The sequence below is a fragment of the Pempheris klunzingeri genome, chromosome 6 (assembly GCF_042242105.1).
Source record: "Pempheris klunzingeri isolate RE-2024b chromosome 6, fPemKlu1.hap1, whole genome shotgun sequence".
NCBI lineage: Eukaryota > Metazoa > Chordata > Actinopteri > Acropomatiformes > Pempheridae > Pempheris > Pempheris klunzingeri.
The window spans coordinates 28,187,797-28,206,372 of NC_092017.1; the positions used below are offsets into that span (position 1 = coordinate 28,187,797).

General features: G+C 44.3%; 1 long non-coding RNA gene across 1 annotated transcript; it reads right to left on the reverse strand.

Moving 5' to 3' along the window:
- Nucleotides 1-9,931: 9,931 nt before the first annotated feature.
- LOC139203233 (uncharacterized) lies at nt 9,932-12,271 on the reverse strand. The gene is made up of 3 exons (XR_011584377.1): nt 12,015-12,271; nt 11,814-11,837; nt 9,932-9,966 (listed from the first exon to the last, which is right to left on the reverse strand). It is a non-coding gene; the product is annotated as an uncharacterized lncRNA (long non-coding RNA).
- Between the last annotated feature and the right edge of the window lie 6,305 nt (nt 12,272-18,576).

The following is an 18,576-nucleotide window of genomic DNA, read 5'->3' on the forward strand; positions in this document are numbered from 1 at the left end:
AGAGCTTTTTCCTTTACCTTGATAGTAGTTTTATTGATTTAACCTTTATTTTACCAGGAAAAATCAATTGAGAACAGCTTCTCATTTACATTTAGTTTATTTAGTTTCTCAAAGTCTTTAGAGCTTCTCTCCCGTCATCGGCTGCACACTTTTTGACACATGCTAATTGAAAGAGGATTGCCAAAACAATTGTGGACTTCAGCAGTCCAGACTGCAGGTGTAGTAAGGAACAGGTGTTGACGGCCCAACCTGCCCAGGATGCAACCATTTGGATCAGAGTGTTTTGTTTCTAAGCAAGACAAGAGAAAACCGGATCCAAGGTGTGCAAAGTGTGTTTTTATCTGCATACATCGTCTACTTCCCTCTCAGTAAGAAAGTGCAGAAGCACAGGTTGGTGAAGTTTGTAGCTAGAACAGGTGTAGAGCAGCAGAGACACCTGAGGACGATGACATCATACAGTACAGGTCCAGTAGTCGGAGCCACCATGTTACAGCAGAACATGAACCTGAAGACAGTTCAAGTCAAGTGTGAGTCTAAAAGATATCCCTCTAGAGCAGGGGACCGGTCGATTGGGGGGGTAGTGTCGGTAGGTCGCCTGACATTAAACATAAATAAATTGACTGACGTGCAGGGCGGCCTACCAGCTACAAGCTAGCCCTCCAATTTATATCTACTAAAGAAGGGATATTCAGACCATTTCTCACATGGTGGGTAAGAATGTTCCCCTGCAAGCCAAACTCTGTATCCTGGGTATGTACCCTGAAAATGTAGGTGTCAATTCAAATCAATCAGTAGTGATTGATTTGGGGCTTTTACAGGCTAGAAGACTGATCGCTCTTTTCTGGAAAAATATACAATTGCCCTCTGTAAAGTTATGGTTGAAGGAGGTTGCAACATATGTTGTGTTGGGAAGACTTACATGTATTGTTAGAGGAAAAAGAAAACAGTTTATTGAAGTATGGAAAACTTTTTTGAATTTCTGGAGGATGAGAACGTTGTTATAACTTGAGCTGCTGCTTTTTCAGTTGTTTGTTTTTATTTACTTCCGTTACTACTGTTTATTTGTATTATTATTATAATTATTATTCTTTTTATCTTTATCTTTGGAATTATTGTATAGTACACTTATACATTATAACTATTGCTGTGGTTATTGATTTTTGAATGTTCTTATTTGTAAGACTAAATATTGTTTAAAAAAAAAAAAAAAGAAGGGATATTCTGGGATATTTGACTCCATTCAGTGCAGGTCATCAGAGGAAGGTAGTGACCATACATGGACTGAATGTTCCAGTTACTCATATATATAAAGTATACTCAGTATATTTAGAAATAAATATATGTTTAGCATTTTAAATGTTAGTAGATCATTTTGACCTGGACATTTTAAAAGTAGCTCGCAAGCCGAAAAAGTGTGGCCCCCCCAGGTCTAGAGAGAGGAGGCAGCCGGACAGATACACAGATTGCAGTGTGTCTAAATATAATCCAAGGAGGAGAATGAGTAAGTCCAGAGTAACATAGATTACTGCCATCGAGTGATGAGTAACATACCTGTTTGGTTCACAGACCACAGACCTCAGATAAATCAAAGGAGTGTGAGGTGAGGAAATTCACACATTCAACACATTCACCCTAACCATGTTGACAGATCTGAGAAATACAAAGCCCGTTACGTTGCTAAGGGATACAGTCAAAACATGGGTGTGGATTATGAGGAGACATTTTCTCAGAAAGTTGATGTTGCACCACATGGATGTAAAGACAGCGTCCTTAAATGGACCCACAGACTGTGAGATCTACATGGAACAGCCAGAGTAACATGGGCTCTCAGTTGGCAGAGCTTGTTCCGATTCCATACCTTGCCTCATTCTTTCCACTGCAATATCCTTCTTGGTTTCTAATTTCACACGCAACAAAAGTTATCATCATTGTTGCTCAGAGGTTAAAACCACAGCAGGAGTGTTTGATGGTGGAGATAAACTCTCAACACTCACAGAGACAAAGTTTCACTTCAGTCTTTATTAACAGACCCTTTTGTACTCAGCACGAGAGCACAACAGGAAACAAGGGGTTGAGGCCCAAACAGCCACAACAAAGGAAGGTTTCTTTCTATCTAACTGCCGAAGCACCAGAACAAGCTGGATAACTCACCCTAATCTTCAGACGCTTATCTTGCAAACAGCCAGAACACCTGCCCACAACCACAGATGTGCTCCAGGAAGCTTTAGTGAGGGGAAATGGATGCTCTACCCACGTTACCTCACACTAACAGTGACCCTCCCCAGTGAAAAGAGGAACCGCTGCTAAACCCAAGGAGGAAGAGAAGGATGCAGAGCCAGAGTCAAGAAAAGACGGTACAAACCATCCGTCTGTGATTCGAGATTCAAGATGTTCATTTGTCACGTGCACAGTAAGAACACGGTGGTGACACTGAGCAATGACAAAAGAATAAAATAAAAAAACAATTAGAAATATAAAAAAAAAGAAAAAAGAAGGCAATGTACAGAAGAATAATTTAAAAGGGATAGTGCAAATATAATGTGCAAAAATATTCAAGTATTAATGGGTTGTGGAGGTAATGTACAGTAATCATGGGCAGCGTGAGGTCTGTTAGCAGTTGGTTTGCGGTCTTATTATCAGCGAGGGAGTTTTCACATGCCATTCCTGTGTACACCCCCCCTACCCCCCGTCAGCTCATCCACAGTGTGCAAACACACCTGAAGAGACACACCCACATTCTGCATTTCATTGCCTTGTACTGTACAGGTGTAATGACAATAAAGTTGAATCTAATCTAATCTAATCTAAATTGTTTAATGATTCACAGGTGAAATCCAACACTGGGGTTCAGGCAGCGCCGGGATCATGACTTCTGGTTCTGATCAGAGGAGCCAAGAACTGGGTTTTCCAACAGATTTTAAAGGGCAGAGCATCACAATATCACACGTAACCATTGTTTGACTGGACGCTAAGGTCCGTACGTCAGTCTCCACCAGCCGTCAGCGTTGTCTGCGTAGGCATGTGTCTATCAGGAATATGTTTCAAGATATATCAAGATATTACATCTGCTTCTTAAAACAATGGAGGAGACACAGGTCTGTCAGCTCACACTGACCTGAACAACGTCTGAGAAACACATGAGACACTTTATGATTTAAAGTTCTAATTTACATTGAAGACATTTTGCTGCAAGATCAGAGTTTATAGTTAACATACCAACACCTCTAATCTGGTGAAGAAGGCTCAGCAAAGACTCTTCTTCCTCAGAAAGCTGAGAAAGGCCAAACTCCTCAAGGAGCTGATGCTCAACTTCTACCGCAGCACCATGGAGAACATCCTCAAACTGCATCACCGTGTGGTTTGGGAGCTGCATAGCTGCGGAGAGGGCAGCCCTGCATCGAGTGTACACAAATATCCCTAAAGCATACAGATCCTCTCCCCTCCCGCACCTTGGACAGTCAGATCACCTGTCACTGTTTCTCACCCCAGCCTATCGTCCCATCATCAGACGGCTCCATTGAAACAATAAAAACCTGGCCAGAGGGAGCTGGCTTGGTACAGGAGCGTCTCAAGGATGTGCGCTCAGCCCTGTCCCGTGCTCCCTCTACACCTGGGACTGCTCACCCACGCACCCGACGAACACCATAATTAAGTTTGCGGACGATACAACTGTCGTAGGTCTCATCTCAAATAACGACGAGACCGCATGCAGGGATGAAGTCCGCAGACTGATCGGCTGGTGTGGGGAAAAAACCTGACCCTGAACATCAAAAAAACTTAAGAACTCATCCTGGACTTCAGACAGAACAAGAATGATCACCTGGTGGTGGGGAAACTGCACAGAAGCAGGCAGAGCTGCTCTCCAGAGGGTAGTTAATCATCGGCCTCCCCCTCCCCTCCCTGACAGACATCTACAGGTCACAAAGCGAGGCCTGCAGGATCATCAGAGACATCACTCATCCTTTCCACCGTATCTTCTCCCTGCTGCCCTCTGGAAGGCGCTACAGGGCCCTGAAGTGCCGTACGGCAAGACTGAGGAACAGTTTTTATCCCTCAGCTGTTCACGAGCTGAACTCCCATCCCACTGCCCCTCACCTCCACCATCTGATCTGCCTGAGGACTCTTATCACTGAATTGCTGCACTTTACCTGCCTGCGCGTGTGTGAGAGTGAGTGATTAATGAAGAGCATTTTAAATCTTGATGTATTGTAAATGCAATGACAATAAAACTATTCTATTCTTAGAGTGGTGAAGGCAGCTGAAAGGATCATCGAGCTGGACCTCCCTCCCCTCGACACACTCAGACTGAGGAACACACCCTGGAAACCCACTGTGCAGACTCTTACTAAGTAGCACCTTAACACTCTTAACACTCTTTGCACACTGTATTCACTCAGTACACATGCAGACTAAGTAGCACAAGAGCCGGCTCTAACAACTGCACTCTTCTTCTGCGCACTAATATAAGTATGAAACAGAAATTAAAGCTGCAAGCAGCGTTGGAGGGCCCTCGCACCTTCCTGCATGTCGGGGTGTGCGGCGGCTTCGTCCTGTTGCTGGACTCTGACCCTTCCATGTGTTGGGCTTCACTATACAGTGAATAGCACATGGTGAAGACTGCATGTTTCTTTGTCTGTAAAACTATTGGGCTCCTTTCCCCAATGCCCCCCAGTTTCACAGATAGGTGTGAAATCACCCCCGCGCCCAGCTCCACTGTCACCATTGGCCAGAGGGGACACATGATTTTACGACCACAGGCCCACAAAACCAGTTCACCCCCACTGAACTCTCTCTTTCTCATCGTCTCTCCTGAAGTGGAGAGACCAGGTCTTTCCTGCTCCCTCTCCTCCTGCAGAGGAGAGACCAGCTCTCCTGATCTCTCCTGAAGAGGAGAGACCAGCTCAACTCAGCTAAGCTCTGCCTCAGTGTGGTCTGTCCAGAGCAGCCACCTCCTTCATGGTAGCGACACAAGGTCCTGCCTGAAGTAAGCAGATCAGCGCCAGCAGGCACGACCCAGAGTCTGCCAGCTGATAACCAACAACAGGAGCACACCAGCAAGTTAGCACAGAGCTGCTAACTAACAGGAACAAAGGAGCGACCGGATTCCTCCAGCCTGCAACCACACAGCAACGGACACGAACCACACCTTTCCTCCAGCAACAAGCTGAGAAAGCAGCACCCTCAAGGACACTTCTTCTACCCCTTTTAAGGACTGGTAACAAACTCTAACTGGGCATAGTTAGTATAGCATTACTGCATACATGGTTTACCCTTGTTAATGTATTGACTTGCTTTAATGTTCATTGAGTTTGATTATTGTGATGTGTTGCAGATTACTGTGCATCCATTAAGTTTAGTTGATGTTAGCCTACAAACTAACCATCCTGTCTTAACCTGCACCTTTATCTCTCTCTCACACACACAGTCTGCAACAGGCCACTGAGGGACAAAGCTAAGCTAACAGCACTTAGCTTCCTTTGTCTCCTGCCCCACACCCCAGGGGGTCTGGCCATCACCATTTGGTCTCTCTCCCCCACCTTTGTGGGACCCATCTCACATTCCTCAGCCTCACACACACACACACACACACACACACACTCTTACACTCTTCATGTTATTGTTAGTTTAGTCATAGAGATTTAGTTAGATTGTTTGATTGATTTTGTTTCTGCAACAGCAGATGTCTTTAACACCTACTCTGCTTCAGCTGTACTTACAACCGAAGTACAAGTCCTTAATGCATAACAAATGATGTCCCTGAATTTTGCTCTGTTTTAATAAATGTTTTAATACCTGCTGTCTCCTTTAATGTTGTACAAGGGTGAACACTGCCAACCTCTACACTGTCAAGAACTCCAAAATCCTTCAGCTAGCTATCAATGTGGTAATTTTGGTAGTAATTATTAAATTAATTATAAAACATAATTCCAAATTGATAGTTTAGTATTTTTATGAGACTAAATCAATTAAAACGGCTGTCTTTTCCTCGTTTTTCGAGGTGGTGCCCCAATCGAGGTGGACTTTAATCAAAGTTCATTCATTTTAACAATTATTAATTATCTTTGATAATTATTAATTATTTCTGATAGCCAAATTGAACATTACCACTTGTCAAAGCGCAACACATGCGATTCAGAATTTTCATGTATTTTGGACAGTGTCACTTCCTGTGTCCCCTATGTGGCGCTAGAGAACAGTCATTGATCACATCCTGTATTCCAGTATATGAAGTGTTGACTACACTGTGATTATTGGCACGGAGGTGTTACTTCCTGTTTCCACCAGGTGGCGCAATGAGTGTAGTTCTACATGTACATGTGTTCAGCAGACCCTCTTCTCTCCACTGATCAAATTTGAAATATCTGTGATTAATCTCCTGAGAGAGAGAGACGTTCGAGAAAAAAACATGCACTTCCTCCCGCCACTAGGTGGCGCTATGACTTTTATTAAAAATTGGCATGTACATGTCTTCAGAGCTGGACAGTCATCAAACGGTATAAATTTGGTGAAGATAGGACCTTGTACAGTGGAGTTACAGCATTTTTAATACTCATGGCGAAGGAAAATGCATTATCGAAAATGGCCGCGTCGTCACGGCAACAGCTTTTGAAGGAGGCACACAGTTTTCACTACAGACCAACATCAACGTCTTGAGTCTTTCCTGACCAAATTTGAAGTGGATCTGATCAACTGGCTGGTTTTGAGCCATCATCATGTAAAACATAGCATTTCCTGTCACCACCTGGTGGCGCTGTGACTGTGAATGAATATTGACATGTAGACGTCTTCAGGGCGGGAGTCTCATCAGACATGTCAAGTTTGGTGCTGATTGGATCACGTACAGTCAAGTTATTAACAACTTCCTGTTTGATGGCGAGGCATGTCCAGACACTGAACTTTGCCAGCTCGCCTCGCCCAAACTGTTCCAAATCTGTAGAGACCTTTGATAACTTTTCATCATTGATGTCTTCTCTACCAGCTGACCGAGTTTCATGAGTTTTCGTGCATGTTCAGGCCCCCAAAAATGCAATTCATTTGGGAAAAGAAGGAGGAGAAGAAGAAGAAGAAGAAGAATTCCTTGCATTTCAACTATGTTTTTGGCCCCCTGGTCGCCTGGTTTTTCCATCCCCTACCTGCTCGGGGTGTGTGGGGTCCCTACACCTCTTGGTTCTTGGGTACTTGCACGTTTCGTCCCTTGCATGTTTTTCCCCCACGTAGTTTCAATAGGGTCCTCGCACCGCTTGGTGCTCGGGCCCTAAATATGCTAAATAAAACCGGACACTTAACATCTACCGATCTATCTATCCATCTAAACACACACCTGAACAAGTCTTCAAACGTCAGCAGACCTACCTGTGTTAAATACATGAATAGAGGTTTGCTGAGAATCAGGAGGAGCAGCAGAGACAAACTCTCAGCCGAATCAAGCGCGTGCGTTGTTCTTCATCCAGAAGATTAAAAAGTGATCGATGATGGTTTCGAAAATACCTCCAGACCAAAAATAAGTTTTTTTTAAAGGGGAGTTCTGGGTTTTCTGATGGCGGAGAAACCAAACATAAGCTCCCGCCCGACAAACTGCTGCAACACAGATTCACTCACTCTGTTTTTTTTTCCCTCTCCTTCTCCTCCCCTCCCTCTCCCTCTGTCCGTCCCTCCCTCTCTCTCTCTCTCTCTCTCTGTCCCTCCCTCCCTCTCTCTCTCTTTCTCTCTCTCTCTCCCTCCCTCCCTCCCTGAGTGTAACGCTGTGTCACGCTCACCAGCCACTTCTCGCAGAACTCCATTCAATAAACGTCATATTTTAAGGTTGAACCGCCTCCATGAACGCAGCTCCCCAAACTCCATGTAAAAAACCCACATATTTCCACGTAGAAAACCACCCTCTACACATCGGCGATGGAAAAAAAAAAGAGAAATGCTGATTCACTTCCGCTGATTTCCAAGTTTAGGTGTTTCTGCTTCAGTGATCTGGAGGAAAACGTCCTGAACCCGCGCGGAGGTTTGGAGGTTACACAGGTGGATAAATCCTCTTTAAGGCTGAAGACACGTGAAGTGTTTCCCTCCACAAACATGATGCCCACTTTTTAAACAAACAAACAAAACCCGTCTGAAAAACAGCTGCTCGCTCCGGTTAGTACTGGTCCACTGACGTAACCGACACAACTTCCGGGTTACAAACAGCTGACTGTAGGAGGAGCAGCAAAGTGATGAATAAAAACCAAAAACTAACCCTCAGTTTGTTTAAAGCTACAAAAGAACTTTCTTCTGTTGATTCTTGGTTTAGTTTTTTTAAATAATAACTTCATGGCATGATAAATGTTTTGTCCAGACCCACATTAGATCAATAAATTCCATCCTGTATTGTTAAATGTTAGAATATCAAATTGAATCAAAGTACTGTTATGTATTATGTCCATCCCTCCTCCTTTATCCTTTTGTTTAGGTTTTTTTATTTAGTTTCTAACCTTCTGCTCCACGTAGGAGCCACAAAAGATGATGAAAAATGATTTATTTTAGTGTGACAGTGAAGAAACAGTTTATATTGTTATAGTTATAACAAAGTTTAATCTTACATGTAAGAGGAGCGTTCAACAGTGCAACAACATCATGGAGGTTACAGAGTAAAAGGACGTAAAGTTGGTTTTTATAATGTGGCTGTAGCTGTCACACATCATGTGATCATCTGCTGGTGTGAGGTGGCAGGTATTTGGGCAGGTATTGGTCTTCTGGTCCTTGTAGATATGAGGCTACACACTGGTGCAGTTATTTACTTGCATTCCTGAACAGAAAAATGTGTTTTAGTGGTTGTAGGTTATGTTATTCTGACCTCTGAGAGAATTCCAGTGTGCTGGGTGTTAGAATATGTGAATAAGGACTATTTAGTTGTTCCAGTTTGTTATTTGCCTAATAAATGATAATAAAATCTTTAGTTTGAAACCAATTTTTGACAGATTTCTGAAATATTGTGGTCTAATAAATTTGAGAAGCACTGTAGTTTCTCTGTTTTTCATCATTTTGCTCATGTGCTCAACAGTGGTGTCAGCTAGTGGTGTCAGAGCAAAGGTTTTTAAATTTATCAAAAGGAACATGCACATGTATTCTTCCTTACAGTACATAGATAGCATTATTTTGATGCTGGCTTGAGGTCACATGATCAACGGATCCCGTTATGGCCGTTTGCTGCAGTAACGTCTCCATGTGCAGTAGAGGTAGATGTATGAGTAGGGGACATCGGGATGGCGGCCTCGTCTTCACGGCCGATCTCTGCATCGTTCCTGTGGGAGGAGAAGAGTCGCAGTGCTGAAGCTCATGTTGGTGATTTCACACAGTTAAGCAGAGCTAATAGCTGTTACAGGAAGTGTAGAGGAGAGAATTACTATTACTATAATATGGAAAGGATCCCTACAGAGAGAGACCTGGAAGATCCTTTTGGTTTAACCACAAACAGCCCACACACCAGACTACATTCACTAAAATGGTAATTTAACATCACAGCACAAGAGAGTTGTTTTTCTACTACTGCTTCAACTGGGTGGTTTATTTGTGTTATTTTGTGTTTCAAAAAGTTAGTTCACACACAACACAATATTTGTGCATTAAATAATAACACAAACAAAGTAACTGATGGAGGCAGCAGCAGAACAGCAACTCCTATATTCTGTGAGCTAAAATCCCTGTTTTTGTGAATGGAGTCTGGTGTGTTTGCAGAGAAAAACTGTTGTGGTTAAACCAACAAGGATCTTCCAGGTCATTTAATATGATCATTTAAATGAGTAATAATGAGCTCCCACTACATTTAAAGTTGATTTTGTGTGAATATAGGGAATTACAGCTCCACCTACCCACTCTGCTTCTGTGGATTTCTGCAGCATTTCCAGTAGACAAACGCCGCGATGCCGATGATAACCAGGATGAGGATGATGAGAAGCCACAGCCACAGTAGATCGTCTTGAGTTGTCTCAATTGGTGCTATATATAAATAAAGATTGATTTATTGATTGAGAAGGAACAGACCAAATATTCCCCAAAAAATGAACAACAAGATAAAACAAACAAAACAGGCACAGAATCAAACATGGACTTCACTATAAACCTAAGAACAGCTCAGAAAACAAAACTTGACCGGATTAAAAAACTAAACTGACTTTTTCATGTGATGTTTTTACACCAGTTTGTAAAATTTTAACTTAAATTTGCCCTGAAATTCACATTAAATCTTAAAACAGCCTGTAATTTTCAGACTAGTTAATATTTACACAGACAATCTTGTAGAAAAGATAAAACATACAATAACTACTGACTGATTTCCTCAAGTTTCTTATTTTTTGACACTAATAAAAACATCTGTGTTCATATAAATCGTAACGTATAAAAAAACATGGAGGGTTTGATTAATATTCAACCAATTACAGGCTGCCAGTGACATTATATGAGAGAGAGGATTGTTAAACCTGGACCCTGTTACATACCAGACTCCATTGAAAAAAACAGCAATTTTACCTCACAGAACAAGGCAGTTGCTGCTCTGCCGCTACAGCGATCAATTAGTTTGTTTGTGCTATTATGTGTCACACGAATATTATGTTGGATTGAAAGTAACCCTAAAAACACTAAAGTCACACAATAATACAAACAAAGTAATCGATCAAGGCAGCAATAAACCAGCAACTCCTGTGTAAAATTACAGTTTTTGTCAGTGGAGTCTGGTGGAAGCAGGTCTACAGCAATAGAGGTGGAAGACCCTTTTGGTTTAACCACAAACAGCCGCTCTCTGCACACACACCAGATTCCATTCACAAAAACAGTGATTTTACCTCACAGACCACAGGAGCTGTGGGGTTGAGCTGCCTCAATGAATTTATTTTTTACTCTTACTGTGTGTTACACAATAACACAAACAACATACTGGATCCAAACTAACCTTTTAAAAACACCCAAAGTCACACAAACTATCTAACTGATCACAGCAGCAGCACAGCAGCAGCTCCTGTGTCCTGTTCTCTAAAATCCCTGTTTTAGTGAATGTAGTCTGGTGTGTGTGCTGTTTGTGGTTAAACCAAAAGGATCTTCCAGGTCTCTCTCTGTAGGGATCCTTTCCATGATGCTGTCACACACTTAGAATAACACTCTGAGCCTGTCAGTGGATCAAACAAGATCTTTTAGTGGACGTACTACATTGTATTGCTCTGTTCAAAACCACCAGACTCTATTGACAAAAATACTAATTTTATCTTGCAGAACACAGAGAGCTGCTGGTCTACCGCTGCCTCCATCATTTAGTTTGCTTTTTGTTATAGTTTGAATTTGGTGTTTCAAAGGGTTAGTTTGGATCTAATACAGTATTGATGTAACACATGATAACACAAACAAACTAATGAATTAAGTCATAATTCCCATGTCCTCTTCTCTAAAATCCCTGTTTTAGTGAATGTAGTCTGGTGTGTGTGCAGAGAGCGATAGAACGGCTGTTTGTGGTTAAACCAAAAGGATCTTCCAGGTCTCTCTCTGTAGGGATCCTTTCCATGATGCTAGAATAACTCTGAGCCTGTCAGTGAAAGTACTTCTGCATTGTGGTATTTGTACTCGTTCATCTGTAAGTGTGAGGAATAAATCTGAGTGACACTCACAGTCAGAAGCTGAGTCTTCTGAAATAAAACAGAGAAACATGAAACCACAGTTTCTACTGCCAACAAAACTATTACTACTATTACTATTACTTCTGCTACCTCTGTCTAGTAGTACATAGGAGTACTACTACTGCAGTATAAGTACTGTTAAACTAAACACAGGGTGTAGAGGGATGAAAGCAGACTCACCGTCAGACCGAAGTTTGGGGCATCCTGTGATAAAACAGAGATCACGGTTAGTCGTCATGGTAACCTGCTTTGTGGTGTCATCAATGGAGACGTGATCAATAAAGAGCCGTGACATCACAGCCAAACAACCCTGTTTTCACTGATAATACTACTAACTACTAACTAGTACTAGTCCTACTACTGGACTCTGGAGCTTCTCACCTGAGATCTGTGAGATGTCGACATGGCCTGATGTGGCCTCCAAGATCAGTCGGACTGCGGCCGTCAGGTTGTTGCACGCGACGTTGACGGCTTCACCAAGACAGACCAGGCAGCGGGAGGGTAGAGGGGGTGAGGAGGAGGAGCAGGGAGGAAGGGGGACGTCCAGGTTGCTGCGGTTCCAGAAGTTTCCATCATCTTTATTGAAGTCGAACAGCAGGGAGGCGTTGAGTGCAGCAGGATCAGAGGAGTTGAAGCAGGTAAAGACCATCTATACACACACACACACACACACACACACACACACAGGTGAGGTGAGACTTAAAGCGACAGTTCACATTTTCAGAGGTGTGGCTGTAAGAGGTGATTGTCAGCGTGGGACTGCGGGTACAAGGGAGCTTGTTCCCCCAGTCAGTCCTTTACAACAGGAAACCACAGCCACTCTCTCAAAAGCCACCAAGCTCATTCAACTACTATCAGTTACACACACACACACACACACACATATATATATATTTATATGCACTGTTGCCCATAAAGTTGGAATAAAATGTTTCCTACCTCTTCTCATGAAATGACTGTGACAATGAATCAAGAAGAATCAAGACTTTATTGTCACATGCTCAGCAGTAATCTAATTCTTGTGTCTTTTGTTCCCTCACACAGCAGGAAAGTAATATAATATATAATAAATAAGTTAAATACAACTATATATAATAATAATAATAATTAATAAAATGTACTGCTAAAGGTTATGGGCAGTTTAAAAGTCTTATAGCGTGGGGGATGACGTCAGTGTGGTGAGACCAGGTCAAGTCCTCGCTGATGTGAACCCCGAGGAACCTGAAGCTGCTGACTCTCTCCACCGTAGACCCACTGATGAAGAGGGGGGCGTGTTCCTCTCTCTGTCTCTTCCTGTAGTCCACCATCAGCTCCTTGGTTTTGCTGACGTTGAGATGGAGGCTGTTGTCCCGGCACCAAGATGTCAGGGCTCTGACCTCCTCTCTGGTGTCGAGACCGAGATCACCGAGCTTGACGACGAGCTTCGAGGGCACGATGGTGTTGAATGCTGAACTATAGTCGATGAACAGCATCCTCACATGTGTGTCCCGCTGCTCCAGGTGGGAGAGGGCAGGGTGGAGGGTGAGGGCAGGGTGGAGGGAGGGAGAGGGCAGGGTGGAGGGAGAGGGCAGGGTGGAGGGAGAGGGCAGGGTGGAGGGTGAGGGCAGGGTGGAGGGAGAGGGCAGGGTGGAGGGAGAGGGCAGTGTGGAGTGTGGAGGGTGAGGGCAGTGTGGAGGGTGAGGGTGAGGGCAGTGTGGAGGGTGGAGGGTGAGGGCAGTGTGGAGGGTGAGGGCAGTGTGGAGGGTGAGGGCAGTGTGGAGGGTGAGGGCAGTGTGGAGGGTGAGGGTGAGGGCAGTGTGGAGGGTGGAGGGTGAGGGCAGTGTGGAGGGAGAGGGCAGTGTGGAGGGAGAGGGCAGGGTGGAGGGAGAGGGCAGGGTGGAGGGAGAGGGCAGTGTGGAGTGTGGAGGGTGAGGGCAGTGTGGAGGGTGAGGGCAGGGTGGAGGGTGAGGGCAGGGTGGAGGGAGAGGGCAGGGTGGAGGGAGAGGGCAGTGTGGAGTGTGGAGGGTGAGGGCAGTGTGGAGGGTGAGGGCAGGGTGGAGGGTGGAGGGTGGAGGGTGGAGGGTGAGGGCAGTGTGGAGGGTGAGGGCAGTGTGGAGGGTGGAGGGTGAGGGCAGTGTGGAGGGTGAGGGCAGTGTGGAGGGTGAGGGCAGGGTGGAGGGAGAGGGCAGGGTGGAGGGAGAGGGCAGTGTGGAGTGTGGAGGGTGAGGGCAGTGTGGAGGGTGAGGGCAGTGTGGAGGGAGAGGGCAGTGTGGAGGGTGAGGGCAGGGTGGAGGGAGAGGGCAGGGTGGAGGGAGAGGGCAGTGTGGAGGGTGAGGGCAGTGTGGAGGGTGGAGGGTGAGGGCAGTGTGGAGGGTGGAGGGTGAGGGCAGTGTGGAGGGTGAGGGCAGTGTGGAGGGTGGAGGGTGAGGGCAGTGTGGAGGGAGTGGAATCCAGCTCCAGCCCAGGTGTAAACTCCTTCTTTCCCTCCTCCATCAGGCTCCTTAACAACACCAGCTACCTCTAATCTGCACATTCACTTTACTTTACGTTAATAAAATTGCACATTTTGTAAATATATCTATGTTAGCAATAGTAGTTTATGTTTTATCCTTTTCATTTTTACTCTTCAGCGTGGATGGCAAAGTGAGATTTTCATTGTACAGGGAAACCTGTTTCTGTACTGTCCACATGAGACATTAGGGGGCGCTACAGAGCCCTAATAATAATAATAATAATAATAATAATAATAATAATACACCACTCTCCCTCACTCTCTGACGAGGTGGAAACCGTCCAAAGTTACGATCCGGAGAGAGTTCGTTCAGCCACGTCTCCGTTAGTTCCTCTACCTTGTTGGGGACAGACCTCACCATCCTCTCTTCCTCCTCCGGAGCTCAGCGGGGATGTTCAGGCTTCTCCCATGTCAGATGAGGCCCAGCTCGGCGCAGCGCCAACAGCTGGAGCCGTGGCTGAACGGGTCACCAGATGCGGACTTAAAAATGCCAAAAACGGTGCGAGACATGCTTAGTGTTGACTATATAACTTGCACATCCATGGTTGATGTGCAAAAGTTATGACTAGTTGAATTGAACAGTAACAAATAGAACGGGAAACACACAAAATAGAGCAGAAACGAGAAAAGTTGGAAGAGCTGCTGCGACTGGCTGCTTTTACCCCAGAGGTTAATAAAATACTGATAGGATATTAATAAAATACTGATAGGATATTAATAAAATACTGATAGGATATTGATAAAATACTGATAGGATATTGATAAAATACTGATAGGATATTAATAAAATACTGATAGGATATTGATAAGACACTGATGGGACATTAATAAAATACTGATAGGATATTAATAAAATACTGATAAGATATTGATAAGACACTGATGGGACATTGATAGGATATTAATAAAATACTGATAAGATATTGATAAGACACTGATGGGACATTGATAGGATATTAATAAAATACTGATAGGATATTAATAAAATACTGATAAGATATTGATAAGACACTGATGGGACATTGATAAGACACTGATGGGATATTGATAAGACTTCTCCGTGTGGATAGCAGACAATAACGGAGGGTGACTCAGATCAATATGAGCACGTGACAGCAGACTCAAACCTCTCAGAGTCAGTGAGCACATGATGGCTGCTGTAACACTAAACACTAAATCAACATTAAATGTACTGGGAGCCTTTTTACTAAAGATTCTAGTAGATTCATTAATTAAATTACCCATTTAAATGATCGTGTTATATTTTCAGTTAGTCCTGTTTGTACATATCCATCCATCCATCTTCAAGAGTCCAGCAGAGACCCCCAGACCTCCCCGGCCCCAGTCGCCTCCTCCAGCTCGTCCGGTGGGACCCCGAGGCGTTCCCGGGCCAGCCGAGAGACGCGGTCCCTCCAGCGTGTCCTGGCTCTTCCCCGGGGCCTCCTTCCGGTGGGACATGCCCAGAAATAAGCGTCCATCCGAAACAGAAGCCCGAGCCTCCTCAGCTGGCTCCTCTGGATGTGGAGGAGCAGCGGTTCTACTCCGGGCTCCTCCCGGATGGTGGAGGAAACTCATTTCGGCCGCTTGTATCCGTGATCTCGTTCTTTCGGTCATGACCCAAAGCTCCTGACCTTTGGCAGCGTCATGAGCTCTGTCTGATGGTAAATGTTGGCAACTGCGAACCAGTTCCAAATAGCACAAGCAGTCTCCTTTTTGCATTTTTGTTTCCACACATAGCTCAAAGGCCCTCAAAGGATCTCCATTAAAGGTAGGCACGTCTCTGCGTTGTGTGTTGACAGATGCTTCCTGCTTGGGAGCAACTTCCCGGCTTTGCCTTTGGGACGGAAAGCTTTAATTTTTTTAATAAGACGCCGTTCAGCCATCTGAACGTTCACTGTGTTCACTTGCCACACTGCTCTGTGGTGAGGAACTTAACACTGCCAGATGCTGCCAGTTGTGTTTTTATTTCCAATTGTTCCTGTTTCCTCCTTATTGCTTTTCCCCCCAAGTGCAGCAGCATGATGTGGTACACCTGTTGGACTCTGAGACATAACTTTTTGAACATCTTGGATTTCACATTGGAGATACTGTCCTGAGGCTCCACATTTGTATGAAGAGTTTGGGAATCCACTTTGTTCCTTTCAGCATGAGGCCCTTTGTTCAACTCATCACCCTCAGCAACTTCGTCCTGAAGGCAACTTTTATTGTCAACCAACCATTTGTTTACCTGCGTGATGAACTCATAGCATTTTTGCTTTAAACCACATTTCAAACTCATCTGGTGGCAAAAATATAGATTGATGGTTTGCAGCAGCTTCATCACACAGCTTAGTATATTTCTCAAATGTACCTTTCACCTCTTGTACAAAGCTTTTATCACCCATCAAATTCACAACCATGTTTTTAAGAACGACTGCATGTTTTAACTTACTCTTTCTCTCTTTTTGCAGCTTTTCAACCTTTTGCCATTATGGCCTTTTCTGTCAATTTAACAGGGAGATCTCCCCCACTTGCTCCTAGATCAACTTGTCTTTCTGTCTCCTTTAAGAGTTCAGTCTCAGTCTCGTCTTCTTTAATGTTCATGACTACAGGTCATGACGCCTACAGGTGTGTGTGCACGTACCGGTGACGTCACCCTCTCAGTGGCCATGCAGTGCAGCGCTCTGACGGCCCCAGCAGCAGATTACCAGTTCAGCAGATTACCAGTTAAACACGAAGCAAACAAACCTGACAGCCCACTTCACGGTCTAAAGCTGCCTGCCTCTCTTCAGCCACACCTGGGTGCATCACCTGGCTGATTACATGCCCTCTCACAGCTCACAGCAGAAACAAGCAAAGGAATCTAATGCAACACAAATTAAACACATGCACAGAAAAGGCTCTTATAATGGTGCTGAAAGTAAGACCATCCACTATCTGTCTGTCTGTCTGTCTGTCTGTCTGTCTATCTGTCTGTCTATCTGTCTACAGACATGCCACAGCACACGCCGGTTTTTTTTTTTATTCATACTTTTATATATTTATATTTTACTTTGTGTTTGAAGTGTATTCTTATTCTTATTCTTTTGGAGCTGTGTGTAACAAAAAGCAATTTCCCCCTGGGGATTATTAAAGTGATTCTGATTCTGATTCTGATTCTGATAAGGAAAAATAACTGGAATCTGATAAGGCCAAAGTCGTCTCCACCTGCTGAGCAGACTGAGGTCCTTTGGAGTGTGCAGGACTCTGCTCAGGACTTTCTATGACTCTGTGGTGGCGTCTGCAGTCCTCTATGCAGTGGTCTGCTGGGGAGGAGGGAGCAGGGAGAGGGACAGAAAGAGACTGAACAGGCTGGTCAGGAGGGCCGCTTCTGTCCTGGACTGCTCCCTGGACTCCATAGAGGAGGTGGGTGAGAGGAGGACACTAACAAAACTCAAGTCCATCATGGACGACCCCTCTCACCCCCTGCATGAGACTGTGGGGGCCCTCAGCAGCTCCTTCAGCAGCAGGCTGAGGCACCCACCCTGCAAGAAGGAACACTACCGCAGGTCATTTCTCCATCAGCCATCAGACTCTTTAACACCAGCATCACTGGCTGATGTTAATATACTGCCTACCATCCATGTCATTCCATTCCTGTCTACAGTGTAAATATCCTATGGTGTAAATATTTATTTCATTTCATCACAATCCATATATTTATATTTATATTTGCTATTTTTTGTCTTTTCTATTGCTTTGTTTCTTTCACTCTCCCTGTTTATATTGTTGCTGCTGTAACAAGAAAATTTCCCCTATGGGGGATAAAATAAAGAAGTCTAAAAATAAATAAATAAAGAAGTCTAAGGAACCGGAATAACCATCAGTATTATATAGTTTATAATAGAAGTTTGCTGAGAATCAGGAGGAGCAGGAGAAACAAACTCTCAGCCGAATCAAGCCCGTGTGTCAGATTCAGATCAAGAAGATCGAAAGGTGATCGATGATAGTTTCAGAAACTAACCCTAACCTCCAGAACAAAAATCTATGGTTTTTCAAGGGGAGTTCTGGGTGACGGCAGAGAAACCATTCAGAACGGAATCTGTCACAAACTTTCTATCAGTTAGAAATAGTCTCACTCACCTTTAGGGCTGCAGCGTGGCTGTTTGATGGAGCACGGGGTGGGAAATAACCACTTCTCCTCCTACTCTCTCTCTCTCTCTCTCTCTCTCTCTCTCTCATACCACCCACTTCTCGCCGAACTCCATTCCTCACATTTTAAGGATGAACGCCACCATTAGCGCAGCTCCCCAAACTCTATGTAAAAAAAAAAAAAAACACAGGGTTTAACGTGCAAAATCACCCTCTAAACATCGGCGATGGAAAATAGGAGAGATGCTGTTTCACTTCCGCTGATTTTCAAGTTTATTTGTTGTATTAAGTAGTCAAAGAAAGCGGGGAGATTTAGGTCACGTGACGTGTGTAACAGTCAAT